This window comes from Mustela erminea, chromosome 9, assembly GCF_009829155.1.
Source record: "Mustela erminea isolate mMusErm1 chromosome 9, mMusErm1.Pri, whole genome shotgun sequence".
Taxonomy (NCBI): Eukaryota; Metazoa; Chordata; class Mammalia; order Carnivora; family Mustelidae; genus Mustela; species Mustela erminea.
Genome location: NC_045622.1, coordinates 18,580,054 through 18,600,807, shown reverse-complemented (window position 1 = coordinate 18,600,807; position 20,754 = coordinate 18,580,054). Strand labels below are relative to the sequence as shown.

The following is a 20,754-nucleotide window of genomic DNA, read 5'->3' as shown; positions in this document are numbered from 1 at the left end:
TATAATCACTAAACCTCTCCTTGAAGCATTTCTTGGGGATCTCTCTTGTTAATCTTTCCACCTCTGGCCCCTGTGTCCATTTTCCCAGCCCCCTCCACCCTCTGACTAAAATACATAAATATTTTCCTTATTTAATGAGATTTTTTGGATAAAGTGGCATAATCTGCTTTTTTTTTAAGATTTTATTTTATTTATTTATTTTTTAAGATTTTATTTATTTATTTGGCAGACAGAGATCACAAGCAGGCAGAGAGGCAGGCAGAGAGAGAGAGGAGGAAGCAGGCTCCCTGCTGTGCAGAGAGCCTGATGTGGAGCTCAATCCCAGGACTCAGGGTCATGACCTGAGCCAAAGGCAGAGGCTTTAACCCACTGAGCCACCCAGGAGCCCCAATAATCTGCTTTTTTAATTTTAAAAGCAGGAGAACTGAACATTTTGCATTGCCTAAAGGAAAACTGAGTCGCTTTCCACTTTTGTTTGGGGGGAAGGGAGTGTAGACGGAGGGAAAGAATTGACTGTATGGGTAGGGAAATATTACTCTAGCCTTGATAGGAGTCTAAACGTTTCTCCTTGACTTTCAAAAGTTTTCCTAATTTCGGTGCCACCCTATGTAAGCAACAGTCTTTCCATCCAAGGATACTGGTTTCTAGCCAGAAGAGCCTCCCTAGGGACCTTGACTTTCTGCACCAGTGGCCTCCTGAAGGACAGGCTTGGACTCCAGTACCGCAGGCTGGGCCACCTACCAAATCGTTCATTCTCTTTGGGCTTCAGTTTCCTGATCTGTAGCTCAAGGCCTGACTGGCCGAACTCACAGGCAGTGAGAGGATACGATTATAAAATAAAGCTGTGGATATGCAGACGTGTTGGCGGGGGGGATGTTGGCTGTGTGAACGGACAATGCTTTATTGCCTGACTTCCAGAACGAGTGCTTCCAATGTCCCCATCAACCAGGTCCCATTGATTCTTCAGTAATCACTCTCGATCCCTACTTTTATTTTTCTTTTTATTAAGGAAAAAATTAAATGCATACAAAAGTGGAGAGAAAAGCATAATGAACTCCCAGGTACCCATCCCCCCCAGCTTCCAAGATTGCATCTTATGGACAGTCTTGTTTCACTCCTACTCTTGTTCAGCCCCGTGATTATTTTGGAGAAAAAAACCCACTCAGATAAAAAATATATATGTTTCTGGGGGCACCTGGGTGGCTCAGTGGGTAAAGCCTCTGCCTTCGACTCAGGTCATTATCTCAGTGTCCTGGGATAGAGCCCCGCATCAGGCTCTCTGCTCAGCGGGGAACCTGCTTCCTCCTCTCTCTCTCTGCCTACTTGTGATCTCTGTCTGTCAAATAAATAAAATCTTTAAAATATATATATATATATATATGTCTAAAAATATGTATCTAAACTTGGTTTGTTTGAATCAAGATTCAGACAAGTTTCACCCGCTGCTTCCGGCTGATACATCTCACTCGTCTCCTTTGTCTGTGAGTCACCTCTGTCCTCCTTGTTTTCCTTGCAGTCTATTTGCTGAAGAAGCTGGAACCCCAGCGACCCCACCACATTTTGGGTTTGATGGACTGCATCTCTGTGCTGTTTAATCATTTCCTGCTTTCCCTACATTTCCTATAAACTGGTCATTGGATCCTGAGGCTACACCAGACTCAATGTGGTTTTTCTGGTAAGGATGTCCGTGGTGGGGTCCAGTACTTCCCACCGCGTCACAGCAGGAGGCAGGCACCGTGACGTGTAGATGCTCTTTTTTTTTTTTTTTTTTTAAGATTTTATTTACTTATTTGAGAGAGAGACAGTGAGAGAGAGCATGAGCGAGGAGAAGGTCAGACGGAGAAGCAGACTCCCTGTGGAGCTGGGAGCCCGATGCGGGACTTGATCCCGGAACTCCGGGATCATGACCTGAGCCGGAGGCAGTCGTCCAACCAACTGAGCCACCCAGGCGTCCCCGTGTAGATGTTCTTATTGGAGATGTTCACCAATGTTCACCAGTGGGGTCCTGATGCGCTGCCCGTTGAACATGTTACGTGATGAAGCCCCCTCGCTGCTTCTCACTGATTGGGTTTAGCTGCCACCGATAATTGTGGTGGTTTTGGAATGTGTCTCCCATGCACCAGCATGGCCGGCAGGGACTAGTTTTCCTGTGTGTTCCTGGTGAAGATGGGATGCGAGGGAGATTGCTGTGGCGGGGGGAGTGGGTGTGAACGGAAGCAGGACCCATTATCTCACACCCACGTGTCATGTCCCTGAGCTCCCCTCATTGCCAGGAAAGAGCAGCCACGCCTGCAGGGCCCCCCCACCCAACCCCCCCAACCCCGCCCCATACTCTTTCAGCTTCTCCACTGCCTGGGCGTGTGTGTGCGCACAAGCGCGCATGCATGTCCCACGACAGAGGCCCTGGCTTCGGTGGGACACCCTTACCGTCAACATCAGAGACCAGAATTGCTGTAGCTTTCGGGACCTCTTCCTGGCTTCTGCTGCAACAGACATCCGTCCTCCCTTCCCAACTGCCTGCCCCGTGGACTTCCAGCTCGGGTCCGAGATCGGACCCGCGTTTCATGAGCAGTTGCAAGATGGTCAGATTCTGGTTGTAGCATTTCTTTTGCTGAAATTCCTGAGCTGTAGCCTGGACAGAGCAGAAGACTTATTTGTGTGCCTCCTGTTTTCTCCTTCACCACTTTTCAAAATAACCAGTTGGTTTCTAAGCATCTTCCAAAAGTAATCACATTTTTTTTAGTATCATTTTGAACTCACAGATTTTAATATATTTGACATGGTATTGTATCATCATTGCTATAATGTTCACATTCTCTCCTCTTTGGCCAGTGGGACTCATTCAAGTGGGTTCTTAGATCTTTTTGACACATGCCCTGCAGTCTCTGACAGCTTGTTTGCCTGCCTGACCCACAGAATGTCCCAGGCTGCCCTTTGATATTTCCCGTCCCAGCCTTGAAATCCGCATTTATCCAAGAAGACATGGTTCCTTTTAGTTCGAAATCCAATTTAGAGAACACAGTCTGGGTGTCGGGATGCTCATTATTTGGGGGTTAGTCATGGTTTCCAGACCTTTGCAGTAAACAGAGCAAAGAAATAATGTTGTTGTTGTTGTTGTTTTAAAGAAAATGTATCATACATACTCTTCAAATCAAATTTAAGATTATGGAATTTTCCATTTGATTCATTCAATTCTATATTTATATCTCTCCCCTTATGCTAAACAGCTCAGATCCTAAATATATTAACATAATTATTTAATGTATCCTGGTATATACACACACTTAATAGTCTCAGGATAATACTAACATAGCATATATAATACATACAGTGTATAAAAAGAATACATGTTCTTAAATATATATGTGTATGTACTTGACAGTTTCAAAATATAGATACTGATGTTATAATTACTGAAAACAACGTAAGATTTCTTTATTATTCTTTTTATCCTTTGGATAGATTCTTTCAGGATTGTATGACTTATTCTGTTCTAAAATACTTGAAATAATTACTATCTATCTCTGTTTATTATTTTTTTTCTTTTAACTAAGCTCCATGCCCAACATAGGGTTTGAACTCACAACCCTAAGACCAAGAGTCACATGCTCCATCGACTGAGCCAGTCAGGTGCCCCTATCTATCTCTGTGTTTAAACCCTCAACTTGGTGTACATTCATTTCTTTCATTTTGCTCTCAATGTTTAGGAATTGTATTTATGTTTTTAAATTTCCTTTTGTAATTATAGAAGACATTAATATGGTTCCAAATTCAAATGTTTAAAATTAGATACTGTGTTGATTTAAAATATGCCCACAAATGCTTTAACACACCCTTTAAAAGGTCCCAGCCACACTCCCCTTGAGTATCAGTATCTTGCTTCTAACAAACAAAGTAAAATATAAATGGCCGTGTGTGACGTCAAATACTCGCTCATAAGAGGGGCACCTGGGTGGCTTAGTGGGTTAAGCCTCTGCCTTCAGCTCAGGTCATAATCTCAGGGTCGTGGGATCAAGCCCCACATCAGGCTCTCTGGGAGCCTGCTCCCCCTCACTTTCTGCCTACTTGTGATCTCTCTCTCTGTGTCAAATAAATAAATAAAATCTTTAAAAAAAAAAAAAACTAAAAAAAAGACTAGCTCATAAGAGGCATTACAATTTCTCTGTTCTTTCTGGATAACTTGTGTTAGAGGACACTGGCTTCCCCATGATGAGGAGGTTCAAGCAACCCTATGCAGAGATGAGGTCCAGGTGTTGAGAAATTGAAGCCTCCCTCCTGCCAACAACCACATGAGGGAACCATTGTGTGGTAGAGCCTCTCACCCAGTCAGACCTTTTGACGAAACTCAGACCGACATCTTGACTGTCGTCTCTTAAGATACCATGAACCACAACCACCCAAGCTGCTCTGAGTCCCCAACTCTCAGAAGGTATGTGACAGAATAAAAATGTATTCTTATTTCAAACCACTAAGCTTCTGGAATAATCTGTGATGCAGTAATTGACAACTAATATAGGTACATTCAGAGAAGTCAAGTTTCCATTCCTGTCTTTCATCTCCCTGAAGTTAACCAGTTTTTTCCTTGCTAGTGTGTCCTTCCACTGGTTTTTATTTTATAAATATAAGCCAAAAGGTACATATTTGTATTATCCACCTTTCTTAGATAAAACGTAGTATATTACACATTGTTCTGAACCTTGCAGTGTTTTAAAAAAGATTTTACGTATTTGAGAGAGAGTGTGCAAGAGTTAGAGCAAGCACAAGCAGGGAGTAGGGGAGCAGAGAGCTGGAGAGGCAGCTTCCCCACTGAGCAGGGAGCTGGACATAGAACTTGATCCCAGGACCCTGGGAGCACGACCTGAGCTGAAGGCAGATGCTTAATCAACTGAGCCATCCAGGCTCCCCTGAACCTTGCAGTTTTCAATGAACAGTGTTTAGTGGAAATTATTCTAAAGGTGAATAGAGAAAGAGTTTCTCCTTCTGTTTAACAGTTGATTAGTATTCCATTCTGTAGATGAACCACAGATCAGCCAACCTACTGGAGCTCTGGTGTCTCCAGTCTTTAGCATTGCAAACGGTGCATATGAAGGAGGATGGATGTGTGTTTTCACAGTTCTGCTGGTTTATCTTTTGGAATCCTTTCTTAAGTGCGCTCTTCTTGGAGTTTTGTTTTCTATGACTTCAGTTCCCCCCTTGTTCCCCATCCTACTTCAGAGTTCATTCCGTAAAAGTTAGGATGTATCTGTGCCTTTATATTATAATTCTGAGCTTCCCATGTGGATCTTCGCTTGCAGCTAACAAGCTGTGCTATGGGAACACACGTAAGGCAGTCACAATGCCGCTTTACGGCTGTCAGGAGATTGGGTTTAAAGCTGAATTTGTGGGGATTAAAGAGGTGACCTAGAAAGGGAGTCGGAGGGCGGTGATGAGGATCCGAGTACGCCAAAATGAGAACTTTTTCCGTAGGTATTTCAAACAGGAAGCAACTCTTCTTGAAAGAGAGGAAAATGTTCCATCCCACTCCTATCATGATGACAAGCGAGGTAATGAAGATTACCTTGAAGATTAATGTGGAAGATTATTAAGATCTAAGATATGAAATAAAGAGATTAGAGAGAGAATCCTTTCTGTGCAAACCAGCAAAGCGGGCAGCAAATATCTCCCCAAGCCCAGTGCCTGGACGTAAAGCCTCTGCAGAGACATTATGTTTAAAATGAACAAAAGTATAGTCGGTTAAGCATCTGCCTTTGGCTCAGGTCATGATCTCCGGGTCCTGGGATGGAGCCCTGCATCAGGCTCTCCGTTCTGCACAGAGTCTGCTTGTCCCTCTCCCTCTGCCCTTCCCCCCACTCATGCTCTATCTGTGAGTGTCTCTCAAATTAAAAAATGAAACCTTGAAAAAAATGAACATATAGAATTGGGGGAACAAAAATGAAGAGCCTGTAACCGGACAGCGATTCTCTAAGGGAAGGTCATCCTGAACGTCTCAGAACAGAGGTGTGTGGGGTGATGCAGGACAAATGGGAACCAGATCAGCTTGATCAACCCTTGACCTTGATCAAACACAGGTTCAGTCGCCCAATCGGATCTCCTCTGCAGCCAGGAGTGAGAACTTACCAGTTAGGGCTTGAAAAAACATCAGCCCCAACATGAATAGGAAGAGCACAAACCACAGAACCTTGAGAGAACTTGAAAAAAAACAAAACAAAACAACAAAGAGGCCGAACATCAAGCCAAATGCTGTCTGGACCCCAGTGAGTCTCACCATGTCCGCAGGATGGCGGGACTAGAACTTCCTGTGGCAGCCTCCCTGTCCAGTCTCAAATCTACAGGTGTTTCTACTTGAGCCTCACTTTGCTATCTAGAAAGCTGCATCGAGTTCTCATTCAGGGTGCGGGCTGAGTCCTTCCTTGTTTTTCTTTGGTCCTTAAATATTGTGATTTATCTAATTTATCTACTGCAATTTGTCTAATGAAGGTGGAGTCTATTTTAGACCAGATTCTGTTACTCACTGGGGACAAATCAAGGAGGCAGTGTCCCTTTGCAGTGTGGCTGGGAGGAGGTCACTACCTAGTACACTTTTGCCGAAGAATACTGAAAAGCATATGCTGCAGAGCAGATTTTCAATGAGCCCCAGGTACCCTGATCAGATCCTTAGTTCGAATTTTCATCACAATTTTATTCTTATCCTTGTCTTTCTCCCCTGCCTTCATGTGACTTAAATGTCAGTGCACATAAACCTTTATTTAGGCAATAGATGAGCTCCTTCCAAAGTTGCGTGTGAATCTAGTTTTTATTAAAATATTTTGGGACGCCTGGGTGGTTCAGTTGGTTAAGCAGCTGCCTTCGGCTCGGGTCATGATATCGAGTCCCACATCGGGCTCCTTGCTCGGCAGGGAGCCTGCTTCTCCCTCTGCCTCTGCCTGCCATTCTGTCTGCCTGTGCTTGCTCTCTCCCCTCCTCTCTCTCTGATAAAAAAAATAAAATAAAATAAAATAAAATATTTTTATACACAATGTGCAAGTCACTGATGATGCAAATGCACGCCTGTAATAGACCTAGTTCCTGCATTTTAGAAATTGATTGTTTAGTCGGGGAGACTGCATACACATGTGAAGATAAAGACAGTCCTCGCTAAATGGTTACAGTAGCTCAGGAGTTCACTTAGGGTGTTGCCTGCTGGAAACACCACTCAGGGGCTGAAGAGCCAGCTGAATGTTGAAGGGCTTGATGACAGATAAATGGAAAGGAGAGAGGAGGGTTTTTGGCAGGAAGGACTGTGTGAGCTAAATCAAGAAACTGGTAAGGTGCCATGTTGATAATATTAGCTAGCTGTGGTGAGGAGGGCGCGGATAGCACATCCCATCAGAAGGGAGGGGTTTGCAGCGGGAGGGGAGGAAGAAGACGAACAGGGCAGCGGTGTGTAGGCTGGAGTGGAAGGAGAGGGGACTGGAGGCAGGCGGGCTGATTCAAAGTCTGAAAATAGAATCATCGTCTTCACACTAACACTGGGAGCCCAAAGACAACTGATCATCTCAAAGACGCTTCATCTTCGTTTCAGATTAAATTTTTTTTAAAGATTTTATTTATTTATTCGACAGAGAGAGATTACAAGTAGGCAGAGAGGCAGGCAGAGAGAGAGGAAGGGAAGCAGGCTCCCCGCTGAGCAGAGAGCCCGATGTGGGACTTGATCCCAGGACCCTGAGATCATGACCTGAGCCGAAGGCAGAGGCTTAACCCACTGAGCCACCCAGGTGCCCCAGATTAAATTTGAATACGGCTTTAACCTCAAGTGTCCATCCGCATTTGACCTCAGGGTCTGCATATCAGTATCGGTGTGGAGTGGGGCTTTCTATTCTCGAGTATCCCTTAGAAGGGGGAGGACATGTTTAAGAGCTAACTGACGGGGGCGCCTGGGTGGCCCAGTGGGTTAAGCCGCTGCCTTCGGCTCAGGTCATGATCTCAGAGTCCTGGGATCGAGTCCCGCATCGGGTTCTCTGCTCAGCGGAGAGCCTGCTTCCCTCTCTCTCTCTCTGCCTGCCTCTCCATCTACTTGTGATTTCTCTCTGTCAAATAAATAAATAAAATCTTTAAAAAAAAAAAAAAAAAAAGAGCTAACTGACGGCTAGTTCATTGGTGTCTGGCAGATTTCAGGTTTGCGTGCTGGACTGCTTCGGCACCCGCACACCCCACCTGTGTACCCAGGATAGCCTGGCCTTGTGTTGCTTTTTTGACGCGTTTCAGGAACGCGGGAGGCACGCAGAGTAAAATAGATTGGTACCTTGTAAGAGCGAGGTTTTCCACATGCACCATCGCACTCCGTTTTCCCAGCCATCCCGTCCGTGGTATCAGTCCCAAGTTACAGATCAGAAAACCGAGACCTAAGAAGCAAAAAGACCTGTTTAGAATTACAAACTAATAAATGAGGAGACCAATGTACAGACCCAGTTCGGGCTGACTCGAAGGCTGAAGTTCTTTCCTCAATCCCCCACTGTTGCACTTGAAGGAAAGTTGTGGTAGGTTTGGAGGTAGGAGGAGGGGTGATGGTGCAATGTTTGACGTGAGAGGGAGAAATACATACCCATCGCTTACTGTTAAAGGGGAGAAACTGTAAAATAGTGCAGCTCTAGCTCAGCTCTTCCTTGCCCTTAAGCTACAAACATTGTCTGTTGCTGGGAGATAGGGTTTACCTCCATAGGATTATTTGTTGTAAAGAAATTTTAAAAATTCTTAATGTCACTAAATCACAATTACTGCTCATGCTATTAAGATTTTATGCCTGGGGGACTGCCTGGGTGGCTCAATCAGTTAAGCATCTGCCTTGGGCTTCAGTCATGATCCCAGGGTCCTGGGATCGAGACCCACGAGAGCTTCGTGCTCAGCAGGGTGTCTGCTTCTCCTTCTCCCTCTGTCCCTTCCCCCTGCTTGTTCTCTCTCTCTCTCTCTCTCCCTTCTCAGGTAATAAAATCTTAAAAAAAAAAAAAAAAAAAAGGAGATTTTCGCCAGGGAAGAAAACCAGAATGAACATTTCTCCAAAGAAGACAGCTAGATGGCCAAGAGACACAGGAAAAAATGCTCAACGTCATTCATCATCGGGGAAATGCAAATGAAAAGCGCAGTGAGGTATCCCCTCACACCTGCAAGAAGGACTAGAATCAGGAAGACGAGAAACAAGTGTTGGCAAGGACGTGGAGAAAAAAGTCCTTGTGCACTGTTGGTGGGAATGCAAACTGGGGCAGCCACTGTGAAAAACAGTATGGAGGCTCCTCAAAAAATAATAAATAAAACTGTCATGCAATCCAGTAATTTCATTACCAGGTATCTACCCCAAAAACGCTACCAAAAATGCTAATTGGAAAAGCTATGTTCCCACTCCTGTGGTTATTGCAGCGTTATTTATAAGAGCCAAGGTAAGGAAGCAACCTAGCTGTCCATCCATACGTGAGTGGATACAGAAGAGGTATCCGTACACCATAGAATATTTCTCAGTCATGAAAAAGCATGAGATCTTGCTATTTGCAACAGAGGGTACAAATGCTAAGTGAGAGAAGTCAACGGAGAAAGACAAATGCCTTAAGATTTCAGTTATGTGTGGAATTTAAGAAACAATCCAAATGAACACACAAAAAAGGGAGCCAAACAAAAAACCAGACTCTTAAATACAGAGAACAAACGGGTGGTCACCCACCAGCGGAGAGGCGGGTAGGGGAGAATGGGTAAATAGATAAAGAGATGGAGGAGCACTGAGAAATGTGTAGAATTGCTGAATCCTTGCACTCTACACGTGAAACAAGTGTAACTCTATGTTCATTACACTTTAGTAACGTTTTTTAATTAAAGAAAAAAGGCCTTTCTACCTGAAAAGCCCCCATATCCTTAACTCATTCTTCAAAATGAGTTTGGCTCAACATGCCGCCCCCAGCCCACCTCTGAACCCTGTCTCAGTGCCTTTCACATCCTTCCTCGTCTGCAGCACCTGGACAGGGACTCAGTGTTACCAGTTCTAAAAATACAACAATCTGGGACGCCTGGGTGGCTCAGTTGGTTGGACGACTGCCTTCGGCTCAGGTCATGATCCCAGGACCGTGATCGAGTCCCGCATCGGGCTCCCAGCTCCACGGGGAGTCTGCTTCTCTCTCTGACCTTCTCCTTGCTCGTGCTCTCTCTCAAATAAATAAATAAATAATCTTTTAAAAAAAATACAACAATCTTCCCGCCAGCCTCTCCCAAGCCACATGTGGTCCAGGACCTCTTGATAAAGTTTTCCTGGGTTTTCCCATCAGTTTACTTCTAGATAAACTGAGTAGAGGGACTGTAGATCAATTCCGTTGATCTCTCTTTCCTCTCCTCCCCAGACAATCTTCTCCATCTTGGCCGTCCCTCTGTCCTCTCTTCGAGGGCCCTGACTCCATCATGGAACCCGAAAGGGAAGATTATGCCCCTGACTGTTCTAGGACACACTGGAGGGGTGGCAGTAGGCTTCTGTACCTACTCTTGGGGGGCCGTCCTCTAGAATGGGGTCCACAACAAAATAAGCTGAATAATGGACTTGTAAAAATTACTCAGGCCATTTGATTCTCACAGATGGAAATGCAGTGGATTTATAAGGATTTTTTTTTCAGTTATTTCTGTTGTTGATAATATTTCTAACCTATTAGCATAACTTTGACATGTAGTATAGTGGACATGTATAGTTTTCCTGAACCAAGCTAGAGCAATGGGAATATTACATAGCCTGGCCATCATCTGGGACACACAAAGACCCCCTCAAAGTCAATGGGTGTGACACACTTGTGACTCGGTGTGACCTATTGGTAATCCAATGTTGTTCTCCACCAGATGGTTCTAAGCTGCTTGGATATAAACCCAGAGTAGCCTGTGGCCATCCTGTCATTCTGTGGGACTAACTGAGAAAAAAGTTCATAAAGAGAAAGGCACAGAAAGAGATGTAGAGAGCGTCTCTTTTGCTTGAGATCTAGTGCTAACCTTGCCTGAAGGTAGGTGGTGCCTGGATTTTCCAGTTTGGAGAGCAACACATCGCCTTTGTTTCTTAAGCTAGTTGAAGTTGGGTTCTTATCACCGGTAACAAGAAATTGCTACAGGGCAGTTGTTAAGCTCAGGAAGTCCTTATCTCTCCAATCAAAGCCCCGCCCCCACGCCCCCCGCCCTCCCGAGAGAGGAAAGAAGGAAGCACAGAAAGGGTGGATGGGAGCTCGAAACACAGTGCAGGGCAATCACACGGTAATAATTTATCTACGTGCCTGTACGATGATGAGTGCCTCGCCAGCCTGCATCCCCAGAGTCGAGCACAGTGTGTAAACAGAATTAAAACCCAAAAAGTATTTATTGGTTGAATGCACTTGGTTTATCCATAGTTTCTAAGCTTTGGAGTCAACTGAACCTGTTCAAATCCTCACTGTTATTTACTCACCATGTGATTTTGGCCCAGTGACTTCACCTTTCCAATTTTGATTTCCTTATCTGTCAGATGAGCACACTAATAATAGTACTGACTTCATGTGTTGTTGGGAGGAGGGGAAAAGATCAGGCACGGAACATATCACGTGGGTAAAGAGGCAGTGTTAGGCACCAGCTCTTGGTATTATCAAACCAACAACAAGGATTGGGACGTAGACTTTCGCATATTAAAATTTCTATAAAATGCTATTTGCTATAATGACCTTTTAATGTTTCTTGGTTTATTATATAATTTATGTACCAGATAACCCTGAGCAATGTGAGGGCTAGAGGAACTGACCCCTTATGCAGTTGAAAATTCCTGTATAACATTTTTTTTAAAGAGTTTATTTGAGAGAGACAGAATGTGCAAGAGCAAGAGAGCGGGGGTGAGGGGCAGCGAAAGGGGGAGAAGCAGACTCCCTGCTGAGCAGGGAGCTGGATTCGGGGCTGGATCCCAGGACCCTGATATCATGACCTGAGCTGAAAGCAGAGGCTTAACCCACTGAGACACCCAAGCGCCCCCTGTATAATTTTTGCCTCCCCCAAAACTTGACTAGCAATAGCCTGCTGTTGATGCAGAAGCATTACCAATAACATGAACAATTGGTACATATTTTGTATATTGTATGCATTATATAGTATTCTTAAAGTAAGCTACAGAAAGAAAATGCAGTTATCAAAAAAAAAAAAAAATACTCGGAGCGCCTAAGTGGCTCAGTGGGTTAAGCCTCTGCCTTCGGCTCAGGTCATGATCTCAGGGTCGTGGGATCGAGCACATCAGGCTCTCTTCTCAATGGGGAGCCTGCCTCCCCCTCTCTCTACCTGCCTCTCTGCCAACTTGTGATCTCTCTCTCTCTGTCAAATAAACAAAACCTTAAAAAAGGAAATTGTACTCATGAAAAAAATCCACACAGAAGTGGACCCATGCAGTTCAAACATGTCATATAAGGATCTACTGTCTAGCTGTGTGATCTTAGGCAAGTTACTTAACTTCTCTGAGCCCAGTTTACTTCAGCCGAGCCCAGGTCTACTACTGCACATATTCGTGTTTACATTAAATACCATAGGGCATATTAAAATACCTCTCTGGGAGGTGGCAGTCGGAGCAGGCAGCCTGCGGGCTGAGCATCAGGTATCCGTGCCCTGCCTTAGTTCTTTGTCTTCACAAACATTTCAGCGAGCGGACGTCCTCTGTTCCTTGTGCCCTGCTCTGCTTGCTCTCACCTTCTAACCTTGGCTCCAGTCCTTGCTCGCCCACACTTTAGAGAGCCTAGCGGCCCTTTTAATGCTCTGCCCTTCATAAAGGCTTTTCTGATGCTTCCCTCCTCTCCCCCCACCACCAACACCGGCTTCTCTTTCTCTATACTTCACAGCAAGTATTTATACCCTCCTTGGGCCTTCTATATTTGTACACTGTATCCTATCACTTGTATCCTGTCTCCTCTCCTAGAAGGCTCCAACTGCAGATTTGAATCGTTAACGTCCAATCATCTTTGCAGTCTCTTCTGTGCCAGCACACAATGACGTAAACAATCATGGGCGCTCAGTAAGAACCAGTTAAGTAAATGATGCTGTGAGAAAGCGTATGAATGAATCATGAAATGATCAGGAAAATAATTTATGTTCCTATTTCCTCCTTCTTGAATGAGGACATTTCCCATTGCCTTCAGTATACCCCCTTAAGTCCTATTTCCAGGATTCCAGCATTCATTAGTGAATTCCTGAGCAACTGACCTCAAGGAAAATTCCAAATCAGCAAAAAGGAGCATTTCTATCCTATTAGCAGTATAGCATTATGACAATTATAATGTTAAAGCATTTTACAAATTGTGTTAGTTACGCAGCCAGCTATCCAGTTAGTCAGTCAGTCATTTACCAAAAAAATGTGTTCGTCAATGTTGGTGAAGATGTGGAGAAAGGGGAACCCTCTTACACTGTTGGTGGGAATGCAAACTGGTGTAGCAATTCTCAAACTAACTTGCAAAGTTAAAAATAGAACTACCCTATGACCTAGAAGTTGTACTACTAGATATTTATCCAAAGGATACAAACAGCGATTCGAAGGGGCACGTGTAGCCCAATGTTTATAGCAGCAATGTCCACAACAGCCAAAATATGGAAAGAGCCCAAATGTCCATCGACAGGTGAATGGATAAAGAAGATGTGTGTGTGTGTGTGTGTGTGTGTAATGGACTAGTACTCAGCCATCATAAAGAATGAAATCTTGCCATTCGCAATGACGTGGATAGAACTAGAGGGTATCATGCTAAGTGAAATAAGTCAGAGAAAGACAAGTACCATATTATTTCACTCGTGTGTGAAATTTAAGAAACAAAACAGATGAACATAGGGGAAAGGAAGGAAAACTAAAATAAGATGAAAACAGGGAGGCAAATCATAAGAGACTCTTCATTATAGGGAACAAACAGGGTTGCTAGAGGGAGTTGGGTGGGGGATGGGGTAACTGGGTGATGGACATTAAGGGGGGCACGTGATGTCCTGAGCGCAGGGTGTTATATGCAACTCATGAATCCCTGAACTCTACCTCTGAAACCAATAATACATTATATGTTAATTAAATTGACTTTAAATTTTTTTTACAAACGTGTTTGTCAGCTGAAGAGAGCACCATGGAAGGGGGGAGAATAAACACGACTGTGTGATTCCTGCCTTCACAGTCCGTCTGGAAAAAACAACAAACCAGTGACAAGCTCACTAAGGCAAGGTGTCAGAGGCCAGATTCCCACAGAGACAGGAGTCCAGGAGGCCTTGGCCCCCTTCAGGCAGTCTTGGCCAACACATTTCAAGCGAATGTACAGACAAAGGAATTGAAATGCACTATGATTTGAAGGTTGAAAATAATTTCAGGCACTGCCCCTGAATTCAGCGTTCATTTGCAATTTTCTGGATTTGACAAAAGCCTTCTCTAGCCTAGTAGGAGATGGAGAATGATTAAAATGTCAATAGAACTCCTTTAAATTTCCATGAAATTAATACCTGTGGTTCTGTATTTTCCTTGCCAACCTGAGCAGATAAATCTGAGAAACCATCCCAAAACGATGCGTGCCATAATAACGCAGGTGTTACCAGGTGCCAAACCCGTGGGTGTTATGGTGCCAGGGTCAGGTTTCCACGAGGGAAACAAAACCCTGGGATCCATCTCTCACCCTGATTCTGGAGCTGACTGGTCCATTCTACCCCCTCCATTTCTCACTTGTCCACAAGTTTCCGCGTACCAACCCCAGGCTAGAAAGAGACTGGAAATCCCGTCAGGTCACGTGCCACAACCTGGATGAACCTTGAAGACATTACGTTGATGAAAATAAGGCAGTTGTAAACATACAATTACTGTATGATTCCAGTTGCATGAGGTACCTCGAGCTGTCAAACGCACAGAGACGGAAAGTAGGCGAGGGGTGGCCAGGCGCCGGGGAGGAGGGACTAGGAAGTTGTTATTTAATGGGCGCCCAACTTCTGTTTTGCAAGATGAAAATGTTCTGGAGAGCTGTTGTACAACAATGTAAATGTGCTCACTACCCAAATCGTACACTGAAAAATGGATAAAATGGTTCAGTTTTCCATTATGTGTGTTTTACCACAATTAGAAGAAAAATCATTTCAACACCTGCTCTGCCTTCAAACTGGACAAAACTTTAATGTGCCCTAACAGATGGGAATTTCCTGGGTACAAAAAGATCTGGAGAAAATACTCCACCATCTACTTCCAGCAAGCCAGCATGTTGGGCTCTGGGTCCTCCTTTATGAGGAGTTTTATATTTAAATACATCAGAGTCCCTTTGGGGCAGACTGAGCCTTTTTCCAAATGTCCTCCAAAACCCCCAAGAAACAAAAAGCCCCAAACCTAAATTCACAACTTGGGGCACATTAGAAGGCAACTTGGAAATCATTGTATGTTTCCTTTCTCTCTTCCTTTCTGCCAGGCAGAAGCAGGAATGGGATATTGGCTATTGGGGTGGGACCAGGTCAGACAACCAATAAAAAAAGAGGGAGTCATGAATGACAGTTAGGACTTACAGTCAGGCACATTTGTGAGTGCTTTTGCCCATATTAACTCATTTAGCCCTTGTAACAATATTGCAAGGCAAGCATTCTTACTGCCACTCCTGTTTTGTTGATGAAAAGATCTGGCAGAGAGACGCTAAGTAAATTAACCGAGATCATACTCCAGAAAGAGGAGGAAATGGGATGGAACTCCCTGAAGTCCAGTCTTGATGACGATGCTCTGGAACCCTGGACAGCACAGCTGGGACACCCATCAGGTAGGGCTCCCAAGCTGTGTCCTATGCTCTGGGGAACGCCCACCCCACCGGGGTGCACCTCTTCTCCAGAGAGAGGCCCATCTATGGGCCAAGAAGCTATGACCACCTGAACCCCATATCAGGTGCCCTTACTCCAGTGTCCTCTTCCCAATCATTCCCAGACCCTCCCCAGGGGCCTGCACTACCTTCTTTCTTAGGTCACCCTTTGGGGGTGCACGCACTTCTGGAACCAAGTGGTGTCCAAAGAGTGACTGTCTGTGAGGAATACGGACAGATCCCAGATGTGTGGGCAGGTACCCCATGACATAGATCAGAACCAGCAGTGAAAATGGAAGGGAGGAGCGCCTGTGTGGCTCAGTCTGTTGAGTGTCTCCCTTTGGCTCCAGTCATGGTCTTGGGGTCCTAGGATCGAGTCCTGCTTCGGGTTCCCTGGTTGGTGGGGAGTCTGCTTCTCCCTCTCCCTCTGCCACTTGCCCTGCTTGTTCTCCCTCTCTCTCAAATAAATAAATAAAATCTTAAAAAAGAAGAAAAGGCAGAAGGCCACAGGCTGGGGTTGGCATCAGCCAGAACACCTCTGGCCCACCATGTTCTGGCGCAGAACTCCAGGGAGTCTGAGAGCTCTGAACGTGTGGGCCCTCAGGTCACCCCTGCAAAGATCTGTTAGGGTAAGACAACAGGACATACTTTATTTAACAGTTCATTAGCTTGCTCCAAACTTCCAGTGTTCAGAGACAAGTGCTCCTTTGCTGCCTGCCTTGCCCAGGGCCCCCAGAGAAGTTAGGGGTGGGCCTGTTCCCAGTTAATTGGCTCCTGGAGGTGGGGGCTGGCCCCTCTGGAGTACTTCCTGTGTTCCCCGGGGCGGTGTGGTGAGCCCTTGGCATAGCTTCCCATTGGGTCCTCATAACAACATGAGCCAAATCCCCCTCCACGTGCTGCTGTGAGGAGAGGCCATGTTACCGTGGCATCAGCTTTGCCTCCCTTGAACCCAGGACGAGGCGGACCTACAAGACAAATCCACCAGTTGCTCTCCCGTGGGGACTCTAAAATCCTTTAAAAGCACCAATGAGGGGAAATGGTAACCCTGTTTTAATGATTTTCAGATCATGCACTGCATTCTTTTCCTCTCTCAACAAATTAAGCACCATCAGGGGCCAATTTTAAGCCACGCTGATGGACGGTACTGACAGGGACGGCCCTCCTTGAGAAGGACATATAAAGTCTATTCCCCTCCAGTAGGTGTAAATCTGGGGACCCCGCTGCCTGGACACTCAGGTGCGTCCTGAGTTTTCTGGAAGAGAGTCACTGCCCACATGATCTCATGTTAACCTCATGGTATCCTGTGATTGAGGAAAAAAAAAATGGAAATTTGAATCTGTCACTGGAAAAACCAGGCCTGGGTTCGAGGTTAGTCTCTTATTCCCAAATTACCACCCTCACTTCTGAAGAAAATTTTAGGATGATAGATATTCATTTTGCCTCTTTGGATGCCTTCACTCTTCTGACTACGCAGAGTTGAAAAGCCGTTACCCTTTTCCACAGGCACATGTTAAAAAGGTAGTTACCAGGGGTTCCTGGCTGACTCAGTCAGTTAAGCATCTGCCTTGGCTCAGGTTATGATCCTGGGGTCCTGGGATGGAGCCCATCATCACCGTCATCATCACCATCATCATCACCATCATCATCACCATCACCATCACCACCATCATCATCACCATCACCATCACCACCATCACCATCATCACCATCATCATCATCACCATCATCACCATCATCATCATCACCATCATCACCACCACCATCATCATCATCATCATCATCATCAGCATCATCAGCTCCCTGCCCAGCGGGGAGTCTGCTCCTCCCTGCTTGTGCTCTCTCTCACTATCTCTGTCCCAAAAAAAAAGGTAGTTACCAAACCTATCAGCACCTTGATGCTAATGTGGGACCCTGCTGGGGGATTAGGAATCACAATGGGTCTGCAAATCTAGGATCTCCCTTTCACCAAGATGCAGAGGCACCCAGCTGAGAGGACCTGACTACCACGGGATTATTAGCATCCCTGTTTCCTTCTGCCCATAACCATCACGAAGCATAATAACCTGCTCTAAGGAGAGACACGTCTTCCCTTACAAGGGACTCTCCATTTTCTCTCTAGTGCCCCAGGCGTGGTCATTATGGAGATGGAGAGAGCCAGAGCTGCCACTCACTGTGTTCCAGCTCTCATTTAATTGGCTTTTTTTTTTTTTTAGATACAAAGCCAGCCCTGGAGAGAGGGTGGATGGGTGGTCTTTTCACAGACCCATTATCAATAACCACGCACCAAGGCTGGCCTGCTTTGTCCTCTTACTTAAAAATAGGAAGAGGAGGAGATGTTGAGGGGGAGCAGTGGGCAAGGGATATCTTGCCTTTTTTTCCCCTTAAGATTAAATCTGAGCATTTGCCTCCGGCTTTCTCTCTCCAGCCAAGCAAAAAAATCGTAAAAGTGAAGCGAAAAGACAGCCTAATGACAGTAGTTAAATATTTCCTATTTGAAAATTTTGCAAAGGCTGGGAAGGGACATAAGATTATAATTGGAGCAAAAATATTTGGGGTTTTGCTTGCGGCTCACAGTTTCTTGCACTTGGCCGGACAGCCTGGAGCCTGCATCCCCCTGGTCCTTCCCCCCACCGTCCCCCGACCCCACCACATCTCATATTTGCTTCTTCATGCTTTCTAATTTGCACAGTAATTTGGTTAGCATCTTAGGTCAGGTTCCCCAGGAAACAGACTCTCAAAGGGAGGTTAACTGGGGTTGCTTTCAGAAACAGCACCTGTAAGGGAAGCAGGAGGGGGTAGAGGGAAATGCTGAGCCACCACACCATAGCCCTATGGGCCTCAGGCAGCTCTAGAACTGGCATGGCCCTTTACAGTTATCCTCAACTGGGATTTAGGGGGTGGGGTAGGGCTCAGCTTCTGTACTCCATACAGACCTGACACTGGTGGGCGGCCTATGGTCAAGGAGACATAACTTTGAGCCAGCAGTTCCCTAGAGCCAAGGGCAATTTCCACAGAAGGAAAGAGGTACTAGAAAGTGGGGGGAATGAGAACATTGGTCCCTTGTATCCCCAGTGCCCACAGCAGCAGCTGGCGCATAATAAGTGCTCAATGAACGGTGGTCAAATATAGAATGAGTTAACACTATTCTACAGACTTCTTTATTGCTTGAAACAAGGATACTAATGTATTCATGCAACACATTTTCCTAGAAATATTTACACACATATCTCCTAAGGCCTAAGGACATTCTCCTAGGTAACCATATTAAAATTATCTATTTAAGAAATTTACATTGACAGAAAGTGATGATCTGATACATAGTCTATGTTCAGTTTTTCAATTATCCTCAAAGTATACTTTCAGCTTTTTTTTCTCTCTCTCTGTCAGTCCAGTCTGGAATCACACCTTGCATTTAGTAATACTATCTCTTTAGCATCTCTTAATCTAGAAGGTTCCTCCGCTTCTTTTTGTCTTTTGTGACATTGGAATTGTTGAAGTACTAAGTCTAGTTGTTTTATGCCATGTCTGTCAGTACGGTTTTGTTTGATTGTTACTTCGTGATGCATGCAGATTAAACCTTTGGGGTTTTTTTAGATTTTATTTATTTGTCAGAAAAAGCACAAGCAGGGGGAGCTGCAGACAGGAAAAGCAGGCTCCCTGCTGAGCAAGGAGCCCAATGTAGGACTCGATCCCAGGACCCTGAGATCATGACCTGAGCCAAAAGCAGATGCTTAATCAACTGAGCCACCTAGGTGTCCCCAAGTCAAATATTTTTGATAGGAATGCTATATATATGATGCTGTGTTCTCAGGGATCACGCTGGGACCAGATGAGGCTCTTTTTCCCATTACTGGTCATGTTAAATTGGATCTTTTGGTTAAGGCAATGTCTGTCAGTTTTAATACAGTTTTCTGTATTAAAACTATCCTTCTCTCTTTGTATTTAACGATTGTGATGTGACACTCTGGGACTCTGAGTATCCTGTTTCCCCAAAGTTGTTCTGTCAAGGACTTTAGCCTCCAAGTGTAACCATGATGCTCACAAAGTAATAATACACTTTTGGAAATAAAAATATCTCACCTGATTGGCAAACAGTAATTGTGAAATCTCTGTAGTTAGAAATACCCATGTTATGTACAAGCAACACATCAAGTGATATGTAAGTAAACATATGAAGACAGTTTGCTTTCTTAATTAAATTTTTCATTTAATTACATTTGAAATTAATTTATGCCTTTTAAATGATATTTTTAAGTTTTTTTTCCCTAAGATTTCATTTATTTGATGGAGAGAGAGAGAGCACAAGCAAGCAGAGCAGCAAGCAGAGGGAGAGAGAGAAACAGGCTTCCCACTGAGCAAGGCGCTTGATACGGGACTCAATCCTAGGACCCTGGGATCATGACCTGAGCCAAAGGCAGCTGCTTAACGAACTGAGCCACCCAGGCATCCCTTTATTTTTAAGTTTTTAAGCAAACATGTATAGCTCGAAAAGTCAAATTGTTCTACAAGGCTTGTAAGAGAAACAATTCCCTGCCCCACTTCCCCCCAAGTCCCCATTCCCACTTCCCAAGGCCATTCACTTTAGGCTCTCTTAGCTGCTTGTTTCCATGTTTCTAGATAACTTACCTGTCCTTTTTCTTGATTTTCGGTTGTGGATATTTTCCATTGACTTCCCACTGGGAACAGGACTGTCTGGTTATCTGGCACTCTTCCCTAACCCTCGACATGGAGGCATATATGCACACATAGCTCCTTCCTCTTTGTTCTACAGCCAAACAAAACACACTTACAATCTTGATTAGATTACAGTGTACTGTTCACTCTGTGATGACCATGAAATCGTTGTTCACAGAGCTGTGCAGGGCACTGGGCTTGTACTTATCTATTTTCTGTACAATTTCAGTTTTGCTTGAATATCAATAATATTCTCACTTCTTCCTCTGCATAGTTTTCTAAGTTCCTGGCATTAATTCACTCC

The 20,754-nt window shown here is 44.7% G+C and overlaps 1 long non-coding RNA gene across 1 annotated transcript; it reads right to left on the bottom strand.

The window, feature by feature from the left end:
* Positions 1-2,747: 2,747 nt before the first annotated feature.
* LOC116600000 lies at positions 2,748-20,493 on the bottom strand. Its single transcript, XR_004289468.1, has 3 exons — positions 20,403-20,493; positions 8,282-8,381; positions 2,748-3,072 (listed from the first exon to the last, which is right to left on the bottom strand). It is a non-coding gene; the product is annotated as an uncharacterized LOC116600000 (long non-coding RNA).
* Between the last annotated feature and the right edge of the window lie 261 nt (positions 20,494-20,754).